Source organism: Melanerpes formicivorus, unplaced genomic scaffold, assembly GCF_026170545.1.
Source record: "Melanerpes formicivorus ecotype bairdi unplaced genomic scaffold, bMelFor1.0.p_v2 SCAF_44, whole genome shotgun sequence".
In the NCBI taxonomy this organism is placed as follows: domain Eukaryota; kingdom Metazoa; phylum Chordata; class Aves; order Piciformes; family Picidae; genus Melanerpes; species Melanerpes formicivorus.
Window position 1 is genome coordinate 746986 of NW_027142396.1, and position 21204 is coordinate 768189.

Genomic DNA, 21204 nt, shown 5'->3' on the forward strand with positions numbered 1-21204 from the left:
ACCCACCCAAACAGCTAACCCATGGCACCAAGTACCCCATCAAGTCCCCTCCTGAATACCTCCAATGACGGCGACTCCACCACCTCCCTGGGCAACCCATTCCGATGGGCAATCACTCTTTCTGTATAGAACTTCTTCCTAGTATCTAACCTGAACCTCCCCTGGCACAGCCTGAGACTGTGTCCTCTTGTTCTGGTACCATTTCCAGGTCTGTTCTTAACTTACTGGGCACTGTGAGCCAACACAAGAATGTCCTGAAATTTCCTCCGTGGCTATGAGTCAATATCCCTTAGGGTGTTAAGCCCTGACAGTTTAGGTCAGGAAGTTTGACAATTGTATGTTTTATGACAGTTATATGACAGTTTGCTGGAGACTTTTTCAAAGTCCATTTTTATATGCTATGCAATTCTATTTCACAGGGTTTTATTTCTTAAAATGTGCATCATAAGAATATGGTAAATAGAACTTCAGAGAGTGTTGAGGATATTTACTACAACTAGACTGACAACATTTTTTGTTCAGCATCCCATTTTCCTGCACTTTAATATAATTTTCCATAAAACTGATTGCATTGAAATGCTCAGTTCATGATCTCTGCCAAACAATGCTCATTTACAAGATAAACAACTAACCAGAGAAAGTTCAAGCACAATGAGGAAACTTTACACATTTTGTCTTGTAAAACATCTTCAAACCTGTCTGTTATTGTGAAATCCACTCTTTGCACCTTCACTTCTTTTTCCCAAGAGGAAATTAGATTTTTATAGTATTGAATTTCTGGAGCACTGGTAAAATGAAGCTGTTGAAGACTGCACAAAATAATCTTAGGAGCAGGTACTTCTAGGATACATGCAATTTTCTTAATGTTCTTCATTACTTCACAACCCTTTGGCAGAAGATCATAGCCTTATCACTTGCTTCCTAAATACTAAATATTATATAATAAAATATGTGGGATAGTAATTAGAAAGAAAAGGGAAAAAAGAAAGTTTCCACAATTCTGATAAACTTAATATGTACTGCTCTAACATAGAAATATAATTTCCTTTACATATACTGAAGCATTTATCATTTATGATAAATACCAATATCATTTCAATTCTGGCTATTGAAGAAGCTACTTCTATGGGATCAAGAATAAGCAGATAAATATAGGAACTTCCTTTAGTAACATTCCAGGCAATAAAATGTAAGTAACCTTTTACTGGATTAATCAGCTTCTAGAAAGAGGCATTTCCTGGATGAAAAAATCGGAGGCTTCTGCCCTTCAATAACAAAAAGTTGGAGTAATGACAATTTTAGTTTTGTTTTAATATCACCCAGAATTCAGAGAAGCTCTATAGTTTAATCATGTTCCTCTTATGTTGTTGTGAGGATTTTTTTATCCTTTACTTTTTGAGCCAGTGGTTACTTCACTGCAATGAATATAACCACTTAGTTCTGTACACTTGCACTGAAGACGGCATATGCAATATTCAGCCTATTTAAAACACAACGTTAATTAAAAATTTCTGAACTTCATAATGCTGTAAATCAAGAGGAAAAATAATCAATTGTGGTGCATTATTCATTATGATCTACAAATATGTAAATGTAGCAACATGTAAGTCACATTTCTAAAAAAATTAATTCAAAAATTGTTTACATGGATGTCATGAAATTATTTAACAGTTTAGAATGAAATCTGCTCCATCTGAGACGAAGAATTTCAACTGCCTAATAGATTCATAGTTCTGCAACCAGTCATGGTTACTGCTTGTTATGCATGCGAGTGACATACATTTTCTGCCAACTAAAGATAACAAAATGAACAGTACCTTTTGGTGTAGCACCTGCACCAGCTTTAGTGGAATTCCTAGCTAAGATATTCTGGCAGGAGAATGGGAAATATCTTTGCAAAAAAATCATCACTGGACTTTGCCCAGTGACCAGTTAGAGAATACCATCCTCAGACTCAGTCAACCATGTAAAGTGACATATAAAATAGCTCGTCAGATTATTGACTGAACAAGACTCCTATTATGTCCTACAAAGTAATAGACACGTCCTATGCAAGGGTTGCAAGTTTTCTTAACATTACTACAGAAATATTCTACCAGGTTTAACAATGAAGAACAGAATTCATAATGAGTTGCAGAGGAAAAAGGGAAAAAAAAACCTAAACAAACTCAACATCTGCAAATCAAAACCCACCAACCAAAACAAAATGAGAGAATCCTCAGACAACTGGCAAATTCATGAAACTCCAGGAATGGTTGTTTAATGTTTAAAGAAAAAAATATCTACCTTTACCTAGATTTAATTTTTAGTTTAGTGACTTTATTTTCATCATCTTGTAGACTTTTGTTCTGTTCCTAAAGATGCACTTCTCTTTTAACTGTTGTGGGCCTGCATGGTTTAGACATCTAGCATGTTGAACACAGATATAAAAATTGCACCTGAGTATTCAGTGAGTGGAGAAAATTGAGAGTAAAGAACTATAGTCCAATGAATATTATGTTTGTATGAAAAAGTGGTGACATAACCCAAAATTAGACATGCATTGTTAAAGGAGATGTACAGTGAAATCAATATTCTCTATGAATTAACTTAGTCTGCCTTAGAAGGTTCTTTCTCCTCCAAATAAAATTCTTTGTCAAGTTCTCAGGCAGTAGAAAATTGGATGATAGCTCTGACATAGAATGTTACAAATTCTGTTAGGAATCCAGTAGTATAGTGTTTTTTTTCACTTTCCCATTCTATCTCACATGTTTAGGCAATCAGAAATGAAAATTTAAATGTCTTCAGTAGAGATAGTTCACAAACTGGGAAAAGGATTCTAGAATCAATTCGATAGGATCTATTTGAGCCTGAAGTCAATAGTTAATTTTCCCCTTACAATGGGATTTTTCTCTAGGGTAGAATACCTGATTTAGACTTGAATGAATGAGAAGACACAAACTTACCTTTTTCTAGGCAGATGTCTTACTGCCTAACTAACTTCTTGAATAGAAATCATATCTTAAGGTGAATTTGCTCCTTCGTCACAGCCTGTTCCTGAGCATAAAATAAAAAAATAGTAAAACCAAAACCCAGATTGCCTCTCATCTGTTTCAAATAAAGGACATGAGTAAAAATTGCCTACTTCTTACCACCAATCATCCTTTTACTGGTTCCATTTTTCCACAACCTAAAATATTATTATATATTATTGAATAAAATGGTATCTTCAAATACCAGTGTGAAATGTCAGACATACTGAAGTGCCTAAATGGTCTTTTACACTTTTGAGTGCTCTTCAACTTCTATTGATATAAAAAGATAGTCTTAAGTAAAAGAAAAAAAAATTCCTTTTTTTCCTAAGATTTTTTCTATCCCAGGCAACCAGCACCAGAACAAGAGGATACAGCCTAAAGCTGCACCAGGGGATGTTTAGACTGGATGTTAGGAAGAAATTCTTCATAGAGAGAATGATTGCCTATTGGAATGGACTGCCCGAGGAGGTGGTGGAGTCACCATCATTGGAGGTGTTTAGGAGGAGAATTAATGGGGTGCTTGGTTGTATGGTTTAGTTGATTAGATGGTGTTGGATGATGGGTTGGACGCAACGATCTTGAAGGTCTTTTCCAATCTGGTCTGGTCTATTCTATTCTATTCTATTCTATTCTATTCTATTCTATTCTATTCTATTCTATTCCATTCCATTCCATTCCATTCCATTCCATTCCATTCCATTCCATTCCATTCCATATTTCATTTCTACAGCATAAATTAACCTTTGAGATTAATTTAAACATTTTCTTTTACTTTAATGGTGTATTTGTCTTTTTTGTTTGTTTGTTTCTACTAGTCTTTATAATTGTATTGTAATATCAGTTATCACATGGTGACATAATGTGTTACATTAATTAAGATCTAGCTCGTGAACAAACTCAGGAAATGGCAAACGTTGAATTTGTAAAAGGATATGCCATAATCAGTAATTGGTGTTCTAGTTCGTGAACAAACTCAGGAAATGGCAAACATTGAATTTGTAAAAGGATATGCCATAATCAGTAATTGGTGTTACTCAGTATTTCTAAAAACATTCTGGAGACTGGCTTGCAGCTGTTAAGATCTGAGAATGATACAAACCTGACTGAATGGTAAGTAAACCTATGTTTCACTGACACTTTCTACTAAAGCACTTTCTACTAGAGCTATTTTGTTTGAAACTGGAAAAATGGGAATGAGGAGAGGCCTGAGGTCTTTGTTTTGGGGGTTTCTTTTACATTTTTATGGTTTTTTGTTTTGTTTTGTTTTGTTTTTTAATATGGCATAAACTTTTTCATGAAATATGATGTGCTGACTCAGGTTCATATTTTTTGAAACAACAGAACCTTTTACAGAACAAGAATAACATGTTTCAATGATCTTTATTTTCAAGTTGGCTGACTATAAAAGCAGACTCAGAAAAATAAGTTATCTGGATTCTATAGGTAGATTGCAGGACTGTGTTCTGGAAAGTATTCATTCAGAAAAGGACATAGGGTTCATCGTGGGCAAGAATTCAGTATTGTTTGACTGTAAAGCAGATACACAAAGCACAAAAGTAGCATTTTATAAAGTGAGAAGTAACAAGTAAGATTGAGATAATTTGAATATTTTATAATATTATGGGCACTATTTTGTTGTGTATACACTAATGTCCAAAAAAAAGATAGCATTTTATCACTAGTGAAAATCCTCAGGCTTTGTATTGATCTAAAAACCTGGGACATAAAGACTGTAGAAGATTGTCTGGACCTGGCTCGCCCTGAGTTGATTTTGTCTTGTTTCAGTTATAGAAGCTGACAAATGAGGCTTGTGAAGGGCCTAGACCATGTCCTGTGAAGGGCAGCAGAGGGACTTGGGATTGTTCAGTCTGGAGAAAAGGAGGCTGAGGGGAGACCTTATCACTCTCTGCAGTTACTTGAAAGGAGATTGGAATGAGAAGGACAGCCCCTTTCCCCTGGTGACAAACAACAGAACTAGAGGAAATGGATGCAAGATATGACAGGGGAGGTTTAGGCTGGGTATTAAGAAATATTTCTCCACTGGAAGGATTATCAAACATTGGAATAGCCTGCCCAGGACAATGGTGGACTCACCATCCCTGGCAGTATTTAAATGGTGTGTGGATCTGGTGATCAGGGACCATAGCAGTGACCAGTCATGACCTCACATGGCTGGGTCAAAGGTTGGACTAGATGATCTTGAAGGTCTCTTCCTACCAAGGATATTCTGTGATTCTGTGAAATGGTTAAATAACTATGGCATAAAATGTTTTAGCTTTGCTCTGTGAATATTATGTATGAAAATGTCTAAGAAATATATATAGTCTTTAGCTAAGAATTATTGGCCCTGTGTGTTAACTGTGTCTGAGGTTACCATACTGACTATTATCTAAAGTGCAGAAAGTGTGGACAAGTGGACCATGTCAGAAAAACACATTAAAATGACTCCAATTAGACATAAGGAATGTGAGGAAAAAACTCCCTCCATCAAGACCATCCCTTCCAAAGAGAACTCCTTACTACTTACTACTCCTTACTACTCTTGGAAACTCTCAGTCCCCATTCATCTTGAGGAAGATCAGCTCCACCAGTCTTAGAACTCAGGATGCATTGGAAGGATGAGAATAACAGCAGAGAAAAGGTGTGGATACTGTCATATTTATTTGGAGAATTAAAAAAAAAAATCTTCAAGAATGTTTTTATATAAATCTTAGGTAATTAGATATGATGTTAATATTATTGCACCTAGACTAACAAACTTTTGTTGTATTGCGATTAGATCATTAAAAATAAATAACTTTAATAATAAAGTCTTCTATCAACTCATGAGTTCCCTGTAAAGTAGTTCACAGAAAAATAAATTGTAGAGTTGTTCCAAATTATTAAGAAAATTTTAATCTGAAATTATATTTCTTAAAGAGCCATCATCTTGTCTTGAAATACAGTAATTATGGATTATGGTCAGTCATATCATCTCACATTTCAAATATGGGATTTTGACAAAACATGAGTTCTTATAAAGATTATGATTACTGGTATATGTGACCCAGTAGTCATTTTAAATAACAAATCCATTGGAGAAATTTCTTGTCAAAGAAATATGGGAAGGCAGGTGACAATTATTGGCTGACATATAATCATATAGTCATCCAATTTTTATTTAAATATGGAAAGGTTCATATCAGAAGAGAATTGTACAATTGAAAAATACATTAAGGCAGAAAGTTCCTAGGTAGTCAATTTATGATTATATACGAACTCTTCCTGTGTCTTTTTGTACACAGCTACTTCATAAGTAAACCTTAACCAGATGCCAATATGCACATCAGCTGTGTACCATGTGTATAGCTGTGACGGCTTAAGTTTGTCTGCCTCTAATTGCCTCAGCATTGTTTGCCTTCCTGAGGTGTTTTCACACCATTGTCCCAGGGGCATCTCTGCTTATCTACAAAGACCACAAACTCTGTGCTGAAAACCAGCAGATGCCGGGGCTCACTGTGAACAAGTTTTTGTGGGCCTTCTGATGGACAGGATTCCAAACCAGCACATCCTCATGTTTGCCTTCCCAAGGTGCTTTCACATTATTATCCCAGGAAGATCCTACTTATCTTTAAGAACCTAAGCTCTGTGACAATAGCAGCTGATAATCAGACAATGCCACAAGTTCTGCTCTCAAGAGTGTTGCCATGAGACCAGGACTGACATATGTAACTAACCGTGTGGATACTGACACCGGTCAAACGTGCAATAACCATGGCAACTTAATGGGGAACTGTGACTACATATGGGACTGAAATAGGTGTAAACCCACAGAGATAACAGGAAGCTTGAAGCTTCCCTACCAATCAAGACCTTCAGGATCAGCGAGACATCACCAGGATGCATGGTGGTAACTATCTTTGCTTTTGGTACCCCTTGCTTATTTCTTCATCCTTTTCTATATTTCTAACTTTTCCTCCTGCACATATAAGCAAAAAAACCCCAAACAAACAAACAAACAAAAAATTCCTTATCCCAAACCAACTACTCAGTTCCTTCTTGATTTCATTTGGGGGATCCATAAAACAACCATCCCTTCTGCAAAAGTGGATTGATACAATAGTACTATGTATATGCTGTCTCATAAGTTTTTCACTTTGAGTTCAAACTATACTTAAATTTGAAAGACACTTCAGGCATAGTAGTTGTCAGTAGTAATAACCTAACATTAGCTGAATAGAAATGCAAAACAAAACAAAACCAAAACCACTAAACAAACAAAAACTCTCAAAACCTTACCCAGAAACAAAGGAAACCACTATTGTAGGGTTTAAGCTATCATATTTATATAGCATGCACATTGCTCCGTAAAAAATTTCAGTGTGCACAGGTGCTGGACTCCTGATTTATTTTTATCTTCTATCAGTTAATAATCCATGAATTTCATCCATTACATGGCTGTGTCCTCAGGCTGATTTAATGAGCATTAAAAGATTTTTTTTTCTCAGGCTGTAACAATTTACAGCTTCATACGCAAGAGACCTAAGTTGAAGATACATGCTGCACTCTTGTTTCATTCACTGCTACATCTTTTCAGGATCTATGTAAATGAGGTTCTTCATTAAAAGGAAGTAAGGCAGCCATCTACTACTTTACCATTTCATCCCTGAGAACAATTTTTTAATCATTGTAGTCATGTCTACAAATCTTCTGTGGGATCTCTCTTTGTATTATAAAAGCATTCCCCCTCATTCACACAATGCTAAGAAAGTGCATCTGGAATTAGTGCACCCTTCACCCAGAGATAGTGTGTGGTAATTTGGATTTGTGATATTGTAATCGTGAAATATTGATATTTTTGCAGATAAGAGCATGCTGACTTTAAACAAGTCCTTGAGAAAGACCTTCAGTAAAACTATTTCCATTAAACCAAAAAAATATCAACCAAAACCCACAACCAGGTAGAGTGAATGACAGCAATTTTATAGCTCACTTGTGAAGATATGAAGGGTTATAGTGGACTGAAGGAGTATACAGAGCTAGGTAATGGATTTTGACTCTTTGGTTTTAAGAAGAGATGAATAATATGCAAATAAAATGGGTGGAAATTCAGATTTACACACCTGACATACCTCTATTCTCTAAGTTCTGTGGAAGACAATTCGCAGAGCATCTAAGATGCCTCTGGGGATGAAGAGAAAGCCTACAGAAGTTGTCCAACTGTTAATTGGCCCATTTTTTAAGGGCCAACATCAAGAAATTTTGATGGAGACAAAAATTGCTATATGTATTGAGCACTTTTCATCACATGGGTGTGATACTAACAGAAACTATTAACTTATTTCTCCATTGAATAGTGATTAACTGATCTTATTCTGGAGCAGTCACCATTTAAAATGACATGACCTTGAATATATTAGGTAGTAAAGAGGTCAGCACTGGCATGTTATCATTGTAAACATGGATTATGGGCCTCCTTGCCCTAATTTCTTTAAGGAATCTTGCTTTCATTCTCACCATTCCCTTCCTACACAAACATTATTTCTGAGATTGAATCATAGAATCACAGAATCGTAGAATCATCACAGAATCATCATAGAATCATCTGTGTTGGAAGGAACCTGCCTGAAGTAAGTAGGGGCATCCTCAACCAGATGAGTTTGCCTAGAGCCCTGTTGAGCCTAATCTTGAATATCTCCATGGATTTATACAGGATATTTTAGAAGATTTCAGCATGAACATCATAAATACCAGGCTCATATATTACATGTCTAGTAAGGATTTGTTGGTTGAAAAGTAGCAAGGGCTTCTGTATTGTCAATCAAAGTGGCTAATTCTTACTACCACTGTATGTAACACCAGTATCCTGGGGACATCATAGCAATACACAGTGTGACGCAAGCAGCATTCAGAAGCACGCTGAGAAAATATGTCTAGACCAATGTGTCAATATTTTATTCAGAAGCTGAATAGAGTCTCTGTGGCAGTTACAGACCAGTCACTGAACTGACCAAGATTGCAATCAAGTGATCTTTTGGACAAAGCATGATCATACAATCATCAATAAGGTTGGTAAAGACCTCATCATTATGTCCAACCTGTCACCACAGACCTCATGACTACTAAACCATGGCACCAAGTGCCACATTCAATAGCCTCTTGAACACCTCCAGGGATGGTGACTACACCACCCCCCTGGGCAGCACATTCCAACAGCTACAACTCTCTCTGTGAAGAACTTTCTCCTCACCTCAAGCCTAAACTTCCCCTGGCACAGCTTGAGACTGTGTCCTCTTATTCTGGTGCTGGTTGCCTGGGAGAAGATACTAACCCCCACCTGGTCACAACCTTCCTTCAGGTAGTTGTAGACAAAAATAAGGTCTCCCCTGAGCCCCCTCTTCTCCAGGCTAAACAATCCCAGCTCCCTCAGCCTCTCCTTGTAGGGCTTGTGCTCAAGGCCTCTCACTAGCCTCATTGCCCTTCCCTGGACACAGTCCTTCTTAAACTGAGGGGCCCAGAACTGGACACAGGACTCAGGGTGTGGCCTAACCAGTGCTGAGTACAGGGGCAGAATGACTTCCCTGCTCCTGCTGGCCACACTATTCTTGATACAGGCCAGGATGCCGTTGGCCTTCTTGGCCACCTAGGCACACTGCTGGCTCATTCAGCTGGCTGTCTATCAGTACCCCTAAGTCTCTTACTGTTTGGCAGCTCTCCAGCCACTCCGACCTCAGCCTGTAGCTCTGCATGGGGTTGTTGTGGTCAAAGTGCAGCACTCGGCACTTGGATTTGTTGAATGCCATCCCGTTGGACTCTGCCCATCTGTCCAGCCTGTCAAGGTCCCTCTGCAAAGCCCTTCTCTACACTCTAACTGATCAACACCTGCTCGCAACTTAGTGTCATCCGCAAATTTACTGATGACTGACTCAATCCCCTCATCCAGACCGTCATATAATTTACTTGAATCCCTTGTTGTACAATATATTTTTTTTCTTTTATAGATGGATAAATTCAGTTTAGATAGATAACTATATGCATATATCCATTTACAAATAAACACATATATAAAATCCCTCGTAAAATGACTACCAAAATTGCAAGGCTTGTACCTAGGTGATTATGATAAAAGGAAAATCTTGTGTGTGAGAGGCGCTAAACCAAAAATGAAACACAAGTAAAGAATTAAAAACAAAACACATGCACCCCCCACAAACAAACAAAGAAAAAAAAAAAAAAAGCTGAAATAAAATGTTTTATTGCTCTAAAGTCTAGTAGGTGTTTCAGGTGTGTTCTATATGTTAGCAAGGTAAATGATCGATTCAGCTATGAGATTGGTATTTAAAAGTAGATCATGTTCTGGGCCACGGTTAAAGTAATTCACTTTGAAATCTCTTGTGGTCTGCAGCTATTCTGTTGTTTGATACAGCTGTGTATCCAAGCTTATTGCCACAGGAAAGAGAAAATAAATTTAAAAGCTTCCTTTCACACTTGTAAATGTAAAAATAGCAAAATGCCATAATATTAAATTGACTGCTTCTTTAAGTCAGATCCTCTTGTGTTCTGAAGTGCATGATAGAGCAAGCACATTTTCATCAGCTCTATCATTGCTCTTGCGGCATTACTGGAGCATCATTAATGACAGGAATACATGGAAAAAAAAAAAGAAAAAAGCAAAAAGAAAAGAATACCCCAACTTCAGAGCTGGCAGTACATCTCAGAAAGAAATATCACATCATTGAATATTCACTCTCAGTTCTCTTTCTTTATTTCTTTAACCATTAGTACACTGGAAACAAAATACTGCGAAACAGATTTTTCCTGCAGAGGAAATATCAGTGTGTGTAATTCCCATCAACACAAACCTGTAAGCACATGAGTTTAATCCCAGATATGGGCTAAAAATAGACACACATGTATGCATACATATATGTACATCCCTGCTTAAAATGAGATCTAGAATTAAAGTGCAAGATTGTGAATCAAAATATTCTGGGTTTTGTAGTCCAAATGGAATGCATGAGGACTTCAAAATCGATTCATTAAACTGATCATGGGAAGCTTCTCCAACAGAGATCTGTTCTTGCTCTGGAGAAAGTGTCCTGCTGTAGGAGGAGACAGCACAGTTCCTGCAGGAAAATTTCCCCACTTTCAAACAGGGGTTTTGCTTGTTTGTTTTGGGTTTTGTTTTGTTTTCTAATGACTTCTTTTTCATTTTCTTCCTACTGCCTTACTAATATAGTACAGCTCAGAGTTGAATCAAAAGGCAGGATAAAGCAGTTGAGAAGAGCACAAGGAATCTTGCTGAGCAGTGTCTAAAGGTGGCTTAGAAAGAATTGCTGTATTAGTAACTTCTAGGGCTTTTTTGTTATTCACAAGGAGAAAAAAGCCCTGATGCTATTTTTGTACATATGAACCAAAATTATCAAGTCTGTATGTTCTCTGACTCTTTCCCAGAGTGCTGACTCTCAAAAAAAGAAATGGAACTACCCAGTAGGAAAAACAGTACAGAACATATCGTGACCAAATTGAGAAATCATGTTCAGAGAAGAGTTCAAATAGCTTGTAGGAAGGTAATTGGAACGCTATAGAGAGACTATAAAGGACTATAAAGAATCACTCATTCACAGTCACTCAGTAAGTATTCTCTCCTGAACATTTATGGTACTGGGTTCTTAGGGGGAAAATAGGTGCATGTAATGAAAACATGCATCATAATGCATATATTAGCACAGGGGAGATGGGAGGTTATTAGAGAAGAAGACACTGAGGCACTCTATATTTTTCTTTAAAGTTTGAATTTGTAATGTTAATACTCCTACAAAACTATGTCTTCCCCTCTGTTTTCAATATAACTTGCAATTAAATTATTCATTCACACTTTCTCTAAATTATCTATAAAAGTTCTGTAACATAAACAAATGCAATTGCTGCCTATAATAGAAGGCTTTAGGGTTCTCAGCATTTTTACTTCACTGAAAAGTGCAACTGATAAATCAAAACCTCCTCTATGATGTTTTGGAGGGATACATAAATGAGAAAAATGTATCAATATGATATTGGTGTTTTGGCAGTCCAAAAGTAGATTTTATTTTCCCATTGGAAAGAATGTAGAGGGAGTAAACATTAATATTGTCTCATAAATATATTTAAATCAGAAAAGTCTGCCAGAATACAAACAATAAATCCTGCTGTGAGGACATGCACAAGAATTGTGATTTTGCTCCTGACATTTTCAAGAAAGAAATACTTTTGAAGGCCACGTGGAGACATCCTCAGGAATATGCTGAAAATTATGAGATTGGATTTTATAGAAGGATCTGTTGAGATGAGGGAATAATAATTACTCCCCAGCATTGTTGGAAAAAGTTGGGTTCCTGGAATACAATGTGTATTATTCTGTAGATTCAGTCCATTTTGACTATGCTATTTTATAATCTAGCATATTAGACCTGTATTTTTATTGCTTTCCTAAAATTGCAACAGGTAACAGAAAAGGTTGCAGTAAAAGTAAGTTAAATTCTTAACCTTTTGTTCAAAACAGTAAAACAAAAAAAAAACCAAAAGAACCCAAACCAACCAACCAACCAAACCAAAACCAAGAACAATGAAAAAACACTTCTTGATCTTAAAAACTGAAGAATGGACAGAAAACACCAGGAAAAAGATGAATGAGTAAGGAGGTCACTTAGAGGTTTCCTGCTTAGTCCTCAGGAACATAAATTTCCTAAAGAGTAATTCATCTCTGAAAAGTGATTTTGTAAAATGATACTTTTACTCTTCTGATGCCCTGTGAGTATATTCAGAGTTTTATCTTCTCATTTTAGTAACCTGAAAAGATTTTGAAAGCACAAAAAGCAGTCAGGCATTCAGCCTTAAATGATATTTGAAAAATCTCTATGAAAAGCTCTTCCCAGAATAGGTTCTTACTTTCTTCTGAAGTACCTTGGAGTTGGAAGCGCTGTGGTCTGGCTCATACCTCAGTATCAGAATCTCCAATTAACTTCACATTACAAGCCTAAGTCATGTTTGTTCTCTTGCTTCCCGTGCTCTCATTCTTTACCCAATATTTCTTTGCCTACTGCTTAGTTATTGCGATGTTTTGATGTTTTCCCAGCTATTTTATTAAGTAAAAGTTATTTCCAAATAGTGTGGTGGGTTTCTTGTTTGGTCATTTGGGTTTTTTTTTTTTTTTGTTTGATTTTTCTGTGTGTTAGATATCCCGTTTTATGAGAAATAGTGATATACCTGTAGGTGAAGACTGCATTTGCTTTGCAGAATGTCTATGACTGATATTACTACAAATAATGTAGAATCAGAGGGAGGCTAAGAACTGAGGAGACAGTATCTAATAAAAAATACTGCTTTAGCAGATGCCCCTGAAGTTATCAGTTGCATTTGATTGGTCAGTTCACTGGGGTAAATGCATCCGTAACCTACAGAATGATCAAAGGTTATCTTGATTGTCTAGAAATGAGCACCTCTCTTTGTATGAGATATCAGACATGTCAAACAACTATATAATTGCTTTAGAGATTTTAGGAGAGAGATGATTAACTTTTTCCTTATCCTTCTGGTGAATAAATAGAACAGCTGAGTCAGGAATTCTGTATGGAAGGGAAAATTTCATAAGAGTGGCAATTATGAGTAACTGATTATAGTCCCACAGCAGAGGGTGAGTGAATTAGTCCCTGGATCCAAGACATCTTTGACTAATCTTGCAGTGCAGAAAATACATTCCTCAGCTATTGATTTTTCCCTAACAGTTCACAAGGGTCTCACTCTAGGATAACTCCTGGTGTTATTGCTGATAACTAAGAAGAAATAACTTACATGAACAAGTCTTTGTAGTGGCTTGACTATAGTTAAGGATGCACTCTCCAACCACTAAGACTCCATGAAACTGAGTAGTACAAGAACTATTAAATGTTTATTTTACTAAAGATTGCACTCTCTTCATAGAATCACAAACTGGAGTAATTTAGGTTTGAAGGGATCTTTGAAAGATGTGCAATCCACAATTCTCCAGTTTTCTTTGGCCAAAAGACTTTTTTTTCCTGTAGATACACACATTCACAAAAGCAAATCACTCAGTGCTTTGCAAATCCCATAAAATATACCGAAAATTTATGTCCCTGAAATTCATCAGTTTAAGTTAAACTTCCTACATAACATTTCCACGTCTTTAAAACACGTATTGTTTCTTTCTTCTGCATCAGAAACACAACACTGACATGTGCATATAAATAGTTTTATTCTCCATTGGGTTTGAGTTTTGAAAGGTTTTATTGTGCAAGTGGATACACATATGTTTTGGTTGTGGGTTTTGGTTTTTTTCCCTGTCCATTTGAAAATAGATTTCCCAAGTATATATATTTTGAGTTATTAAATTTCTCTTAATATGGTAATGAAACCCTTGTTTCTACTTTGTGGAAATACATCTGGAAAAGGGTTCCAAAAAACTGATTTAAACACTGGTGTAATGAAAATACGAGGCCATTGCCGGTTTGAAATGCAAGCCATCATTTGAGTAGACAGCTTAACATTTCATTTACCTTTTTTTATTCCAGATCATCCAATTACACTTGCTCATTCTGGTAACTGTACAAATGCCACACGGAATATTCTGTATAATGCAGCAGGGAAGTTCTGGTCTTATGGACATCTGTGAAGTTGTGCAATTTACTTCAGAGGACTGAGCATTTAATTCTGTGTGATTTGAGTTAAACTCCTAAAGAAGGCATAGACTTGGCTTCACAATTTCATGTATGCATTATCTCTTTTGGGAATCCCCATCTTCAATTTCATAGTGTCATAGTATCATTCAGGGTTGGAAGGGACCACAAGGATCATCTAGTTCCAAACCTCTCTGCCATGGCCGGGGACACCCCACACTAGATCAGGCTGGACAGAGCCTCATCCAGCCTGCTCTTAAACACCTCCAGGGACGGGGCCTCGACTACCTCCCTGGACAACCCATTCCAGGGCTTCACCACTCTCATGGGGAAGAACCTCCTCCTCACATCCCGCCTGAATCTCCCCACCTCCATCTTCATTCCATTCCCCCTAGTCCTATCACTACCTGAGATCCTGAGAAGTCCTTCCCCAGCCTTCCTGTAGGCCCCCTTCAGATACTGGAAGGCCACAATGAGGTCACCTCGGAGCCTTCTCTTCTGCAGACTGAACAGTCCCAACTCCTTCAGTCTGTCCTCATAGGAGAGAAACACTGTTTCTCTCATGTTTAAGAATTTTAATTATGGATAGGATCCCTAACATTATGAGGCATATAAACCAGTAAGGAAAACTGTTTTTGAAAACCCAATTACTTAATTATGTAACTGTCCAAAGTTCATGAGAAGTCATCTAAGTCCCCCAGAATGATTTTTTCACTTCCTTTGTCATTCTCTCTATTTATATTGGTTTTTTTTTAAATCTTAGCTATATTTTCCAGAAAACTTTGGATTTCAAAATAAGTAAAAAATACTGAATGGACTCTTTTTAAATAACTTTGTTTTTTACTTTCCATGAACTATAGTTGTCTTGTTCAGAGAAGACAGACTAACCATTTCCCCCCCCCTCTCTTTCTTCAAAATAAATGCACTTTTAGTAAGGGCCCTTGATTCAGTTCATTCATCTTCCTTTTTTTAATTTTTTTAATAAGTATTTCAATTTCTCTCCTGATTATTCTGAAATCTGGATGATTATAGAATTAAAATAGTGACAAAAAGTTAAAGGTTTCCTTCCACCCATATTTATTATTTATGTAGTTACCACACAGGCAAAATATTTCTCTAAGGACACAGTCAAAATAAGTAATTACTGACATATCCTAACAACTGGTTTCCCTATAGATTGCTATTAAACCTGGTCCCAAGGTTCCCCTCTACCCTCCTTTCCTCCTGAGAAACAGATAAAATACAGAGTTTTATGTTTCTTTCCACTATTTTTATGCTTCTTTCCACTATTTTTATGCATTGTCAAATGACAAAAATACTACCACACTAAGGTTCATATATTAACAGTGTTACATATATTAAGATAAGTGTAGAACAAGAGTTGCTATATGTTTTTCAGTTCTTGCTGCTCTGGTACTATCTAGCTGTCAAATTCTGAAAAATGCTTCAGTATTTTAAAAACATTACAGATTTATCATGAGTGCCTTAATATCTCACAGGATAGTTTTATATCCCAATAAAAAGGAACATTTACATTTTGTTGTTTGTAATTTTATGTCGTTTATGTTCCCAGAATGAATATAGGAGGGTCCATATTTATTGTGATGAGGTCAAGAGAGAGGTAATCTCTGCAAAGTGCTTGTACCTTTGCATATTATGATTTCATAGGTGCCCTTAGTCTAACCTTGAGATAGACAGCTATTCCCTGTCCAAGCTAATTCAGCTGGGATATCCCTCAGCAAACTGTCAATTATGTTAAACTGTGTCAACTTGTATGTATAGTGTAATTTTCCACACTAAATTATTGTCTACTAAATAGAGTCAGCTGCAAATATTGAACTCTTGCCATATACTCTAGGGGAAGCAATGCAGAAAATTTATGTATTCTTTTAACAACAGCCAACTGGCCTCTTGCAAAGATGTGAAGGGCTATAAATGCTATTTGAAAGTATTTCACATAGCTTTATGAAAGAAATGAATACACTATTTTCTATTTACTATATTAACAACTTATTTGGTACACAGTTGCCTTAGAGAATAAGTCATTTAAATGCTTAACAGAAACATCCATATTTTCATTATACAGCAAACTAGATCACATCTTTTTGTCTCAGGGAAATTAACCAAGAAATTAACCAAGGAGGGATCTGATGCCCAGTTCAAGTAAATTACCGTCAGGCTATGAAATGGTGAAATTCAATTTACAACAGATGAGGATTTGCCCTAGGATATTCTGTCTGACTTAGGAGCATAAATTCTGGTGGAGATGACATACCTATTGAATTTAAGTGCTACAATTACAGTGTTCTATCTGTGGAAAATCCTTACGTTTGGGGTTTGGTTGGTTGGTTGACTTTTTTTCCCCAAAAAAAATAATATAGCATTTACACAGTTCTACCAGATTTTAAGGTTTCCTTAGTTGTAAGAGGGAAAAGTAATAAAAATATTCAGCCAAAAAAAACCACCCCAAACCAGTAAAAATGAGGCAACTGTGAATACAGGCCTAAAAATATTAGTGGATATAATTTCACCAAAAAAAAATATAGTATGCAATAATGAAGTTATTGTTCTGTTTAGGTTAATTGTCCTAGATTTTTTCAAAACTGTTTATTTTATTGTGTGCTTTGCAAAATAGTGAGTTGAAATTTAATACTATATAAAACTCTTCTTTTTAATAGTTAATTTAATATTTAATACTTCTTATGGAATGGTTAGGCAAACCATACCTTAAAATATTTAATTGCTTCCCTACTGAATGAAACAAATACTTAAACTAATTTTATGACATACTTCACTAAAGTGTAAGAACTAATTAATTAGCTAAATTATTAGCACACAGAACACAATTTCTTAATGTTCTGTTGAGAAGAAAATTATTAATATGCTTATACATGAGCTACTTGAAAGGAAACTGTTTAAACCACCAAGGATAACAGTATTATTTTGTGGTATAAACAAAAAATGATTCAATAAGTGTAACTTGTTAGCAACTAATTTAACCTGAACACCACTTAGACTACCTTCAAAGCAATGTATGGTTTGTAAACACATTCGGCCATGCAGAACAGAAAATGTCAAAGGAAAAGGCTAATGGTTTCATAGAAAATCCTAACAGGAACACTATATAATAAGCACCATGAGGCTTGACAGCTCTAATCTGTTGTAGGTAACCTTGAAACTTACAAGGACAAGCTGGTATATTAGAGTGCTTTATTTGAGTAGTCATAAAATAAACTGTTCAGACTTTATGGATGTATTTGCTTAAAATAAATTTATCAAATCAAGTCTCAAAATGGTAACTAAAAGTACCATCTTTGTGTAGTTTTACACAGCAAAACCTGGTTGTCTTTAGCCTCGCTTTGAACCTTTTCTATTCCCTATTCTTCTGCATGATTCAGGTCTTAATAGACATTGCATTAAACCTTGTTAATGAAATTTTTACTTGTGCTTTGAGGCATGACCCTTTGATATATAGAGCTGTGTTTTGATGAAAGCTATAAATAAAACATGGCTGAAAGACCTCCCACCCTTTTTTTCATTTGCACTATGGACATTTTTGAAGAAGAAAAAAAAAAAACTAATCTTCCTCCCTCCCCTGATACCTCATTAAACTGCAAGGTGTTGCTCCTCATAGACACTACTTATCAAAGTAGTTCCAAATGACTTAGATTAATTCCACAAATGGTTTTAGACATGGCCATGACTAATTCTTGGACATATTTTCCCTTTATGAAATCTACTGCCCAAATTGTATGATCCTCAAGTAGTAAGCTGCCAAGAATCAATGTTTATGAAGATCCCAACAGTTGCTGTGTATGCAGATGACTGGGTGTTGTGGAAAAACCCAAACAAATTCCATGACTTTTCTGGATTTCATGCAGTACTTAATTGGAGTACTTCTCAATACTTGTGCACATTACCAACCCATATCATAGAAATTTTAATTCTCTGTTTCACAGGAATTAAGTTAAGCAATAGGGAAACTGGATGCAATACATTGTCAAGGGTAAGGACAGCATTTATTCTTTTCCTTCTTATAGAAGCAGGTTTCTAGTTGTGGGCAGGCAGATTTCATCTCTCTGTATTCTTGGGTCAGACTACTCTACTAGACTCCTGGGAAAATAGGGCGGAGGTCTTCCTTAAACATAACAACCTACTGATTAGAACCACTAACAGCAGAAATAGGACCACATATATTTCTCACATAGGACTGTATATATTTCTCATATATATTTTTCAGATACCTCAATCAAATATTAATATATATATATACAAACTATTTTCTTTTTGAAGTTGTTCCTTTGTTACATATTTGGATTTCTAAAGACAAGCTAAACCTCTATGACTCTCTTTACAGATCATAGTAGGAAAAATACAACACCAAACCAAACCAATAAAATAAAGAAACAAAACCAACACCTACTTTCAAGGAGATAATTTTCATTCTTTCAGTATTCAGTATTTCTAAGGTTGGAAGGGACCTCAAAGATCATCGAGTCCAACCTGTCACCACAGACCTCACCACTAGAGTAGGGAAGACACTACTGCCCACTGCAGGCTTGAACTCACAACCTTCCCATTAAGGGTCTTATGTGTCCTAATCAGAGTATTTCCTTACTAAAGAAGAGAACTCTACTGGTTGTCAACTATCGGCTAGGGAGTAGCTCTTAGTAAATACTGCATCTATATAGCTAGAATAGATAGATCTTAATTTGTTTTTTTCTATATTTGATCTCACCTCCTACTTACTAGACTATTAAGATGAGTGCTGTCCTGTCTTTATCACTTGCAGAATCATAGAATTGTTTCTGTTGGAAAAGACTTCTAAAATCATTGCAGATCATCTGTGTTAATTAGACATTGAAATGTTACTTTAGGCACACATCACAAACATATCCAGATGAAGAATGAGTTTCTAAGCCCTGATGCATTTTGGAAGCTGATCAAGTTGATCATGAGTTTTGTCCAGGGGCAAAAATATAGATGATCGGGGGGAGAAGCAAACCACAAGGTAAAGAGAAGCTCCCATAAATATGGATATTCACAGTTTAGGCAGTAGTGGAAACAATTTTTTAGGATCTGAGCAAGTCTATGTCTTAGAATCAGACACAGATGGAAGTACTGCTTGTTTCCCCTTTTGGATTTAGCCATTGCTTCATAACAAACTCTTGGCAGAAAGATGTATGGTTTAAAAGCACATAGTAACTAGATATTTTAGCTAAGTATCACTCAAATGCGCAGATGAGGTTTGACTGCCTCCTGATTCATATCAAAGAACAGCAATATCCAATTCTGAAAGTCTGTAACGAGCACATTAATTGAAGAGCCTGTTGTGTTAGAAAGACAAAGTAGACTTGACAAGTTGGCATGACTCAGTTAGTAAGCTGTATACTTGATTGCTTCTGGGTACACGTGTCATTACTGGTTGTGTTCTGTTATCCTCAATCAGACAAAACTTGCATTTGACTTCAACAGAAGATTTCAAAGATTATAAGAAGCAAGAAGAAGCTTTGGATGGAGGTAGAGACGGGAAATATATTTTGAGTAGGAGGGAAGAGAGAAGCTACACAGATGTAGTCTCTAAATTATAAGGAAAAAAAAAGGAAAAAAAAAAAAAGATTTTAAAAAGAGGCTGTGCAATGCATATTGTTTCTTAGTGTGGACTTCAAAACAAATTTATAACAGCAATAGAAATATGTATTCTGATACTTATGTTATTAAAGTAATGACTGCCTTGAATAAGAACTTCTGAAGTCTTTAAATCTAAGTTATCTTACACAACAGATGGTTAACTAGCATCAGGAGCATTAAAATAACTGAATAATCAGTGACAAATAACTTTCTACATATTTTTGAATTCTACCCATGATTCTTTCTTTGCAGAGTTCTCCAAGGACAAGTGAGAAATGAGAAAGGAAATACACAATTGGAACCTTAGTTTCATATAAAGAAAAATGCATTCTCTTCCCTGCTTTTCAACCTTGTTTAGAAGATAATCATGTTTGGCTTTGACTGCAGGATATCTTATCATAGTGTGAAAATCTGTTTTTACATAATTAATGCATTGTTTTTACTGAAAATGTTATCTTTACTAGCCTTGGGACAGTACTTAATTCTTTTTGCTTAGAAATTCAGAAAAGACTAAACTATAAGTATGCTGTAACTCATTGGAATAATATTGTTAGAATGAGAGCAACACTATCGGATTTCAGCACAGCGTAAGGGTGAAAAGAATGCATTAGCCTAATGTGCACCTCACATTTCTATTTTGAGTCATGTGGCTAGAAATCAATGAAGACAATGAGAATATCTCTTGAGGTAGCATTGAAAAATGTGGCTCATAATACATCAGAGCAGAACAGCTGAAGTGTAAGCTCTGAAGTGTACTATTAGACCTACTTCAACAGTCACTGCAGGGTATAGGAACTGTACTTACTGGAGAATTGTCAGATATTATGGCACAGTGAGAAATGGAAGAAGGGAGAAAAATTATGTATTTCCTTAGGAATCTATATGTAGAAGGCAACATAGAACCCCTC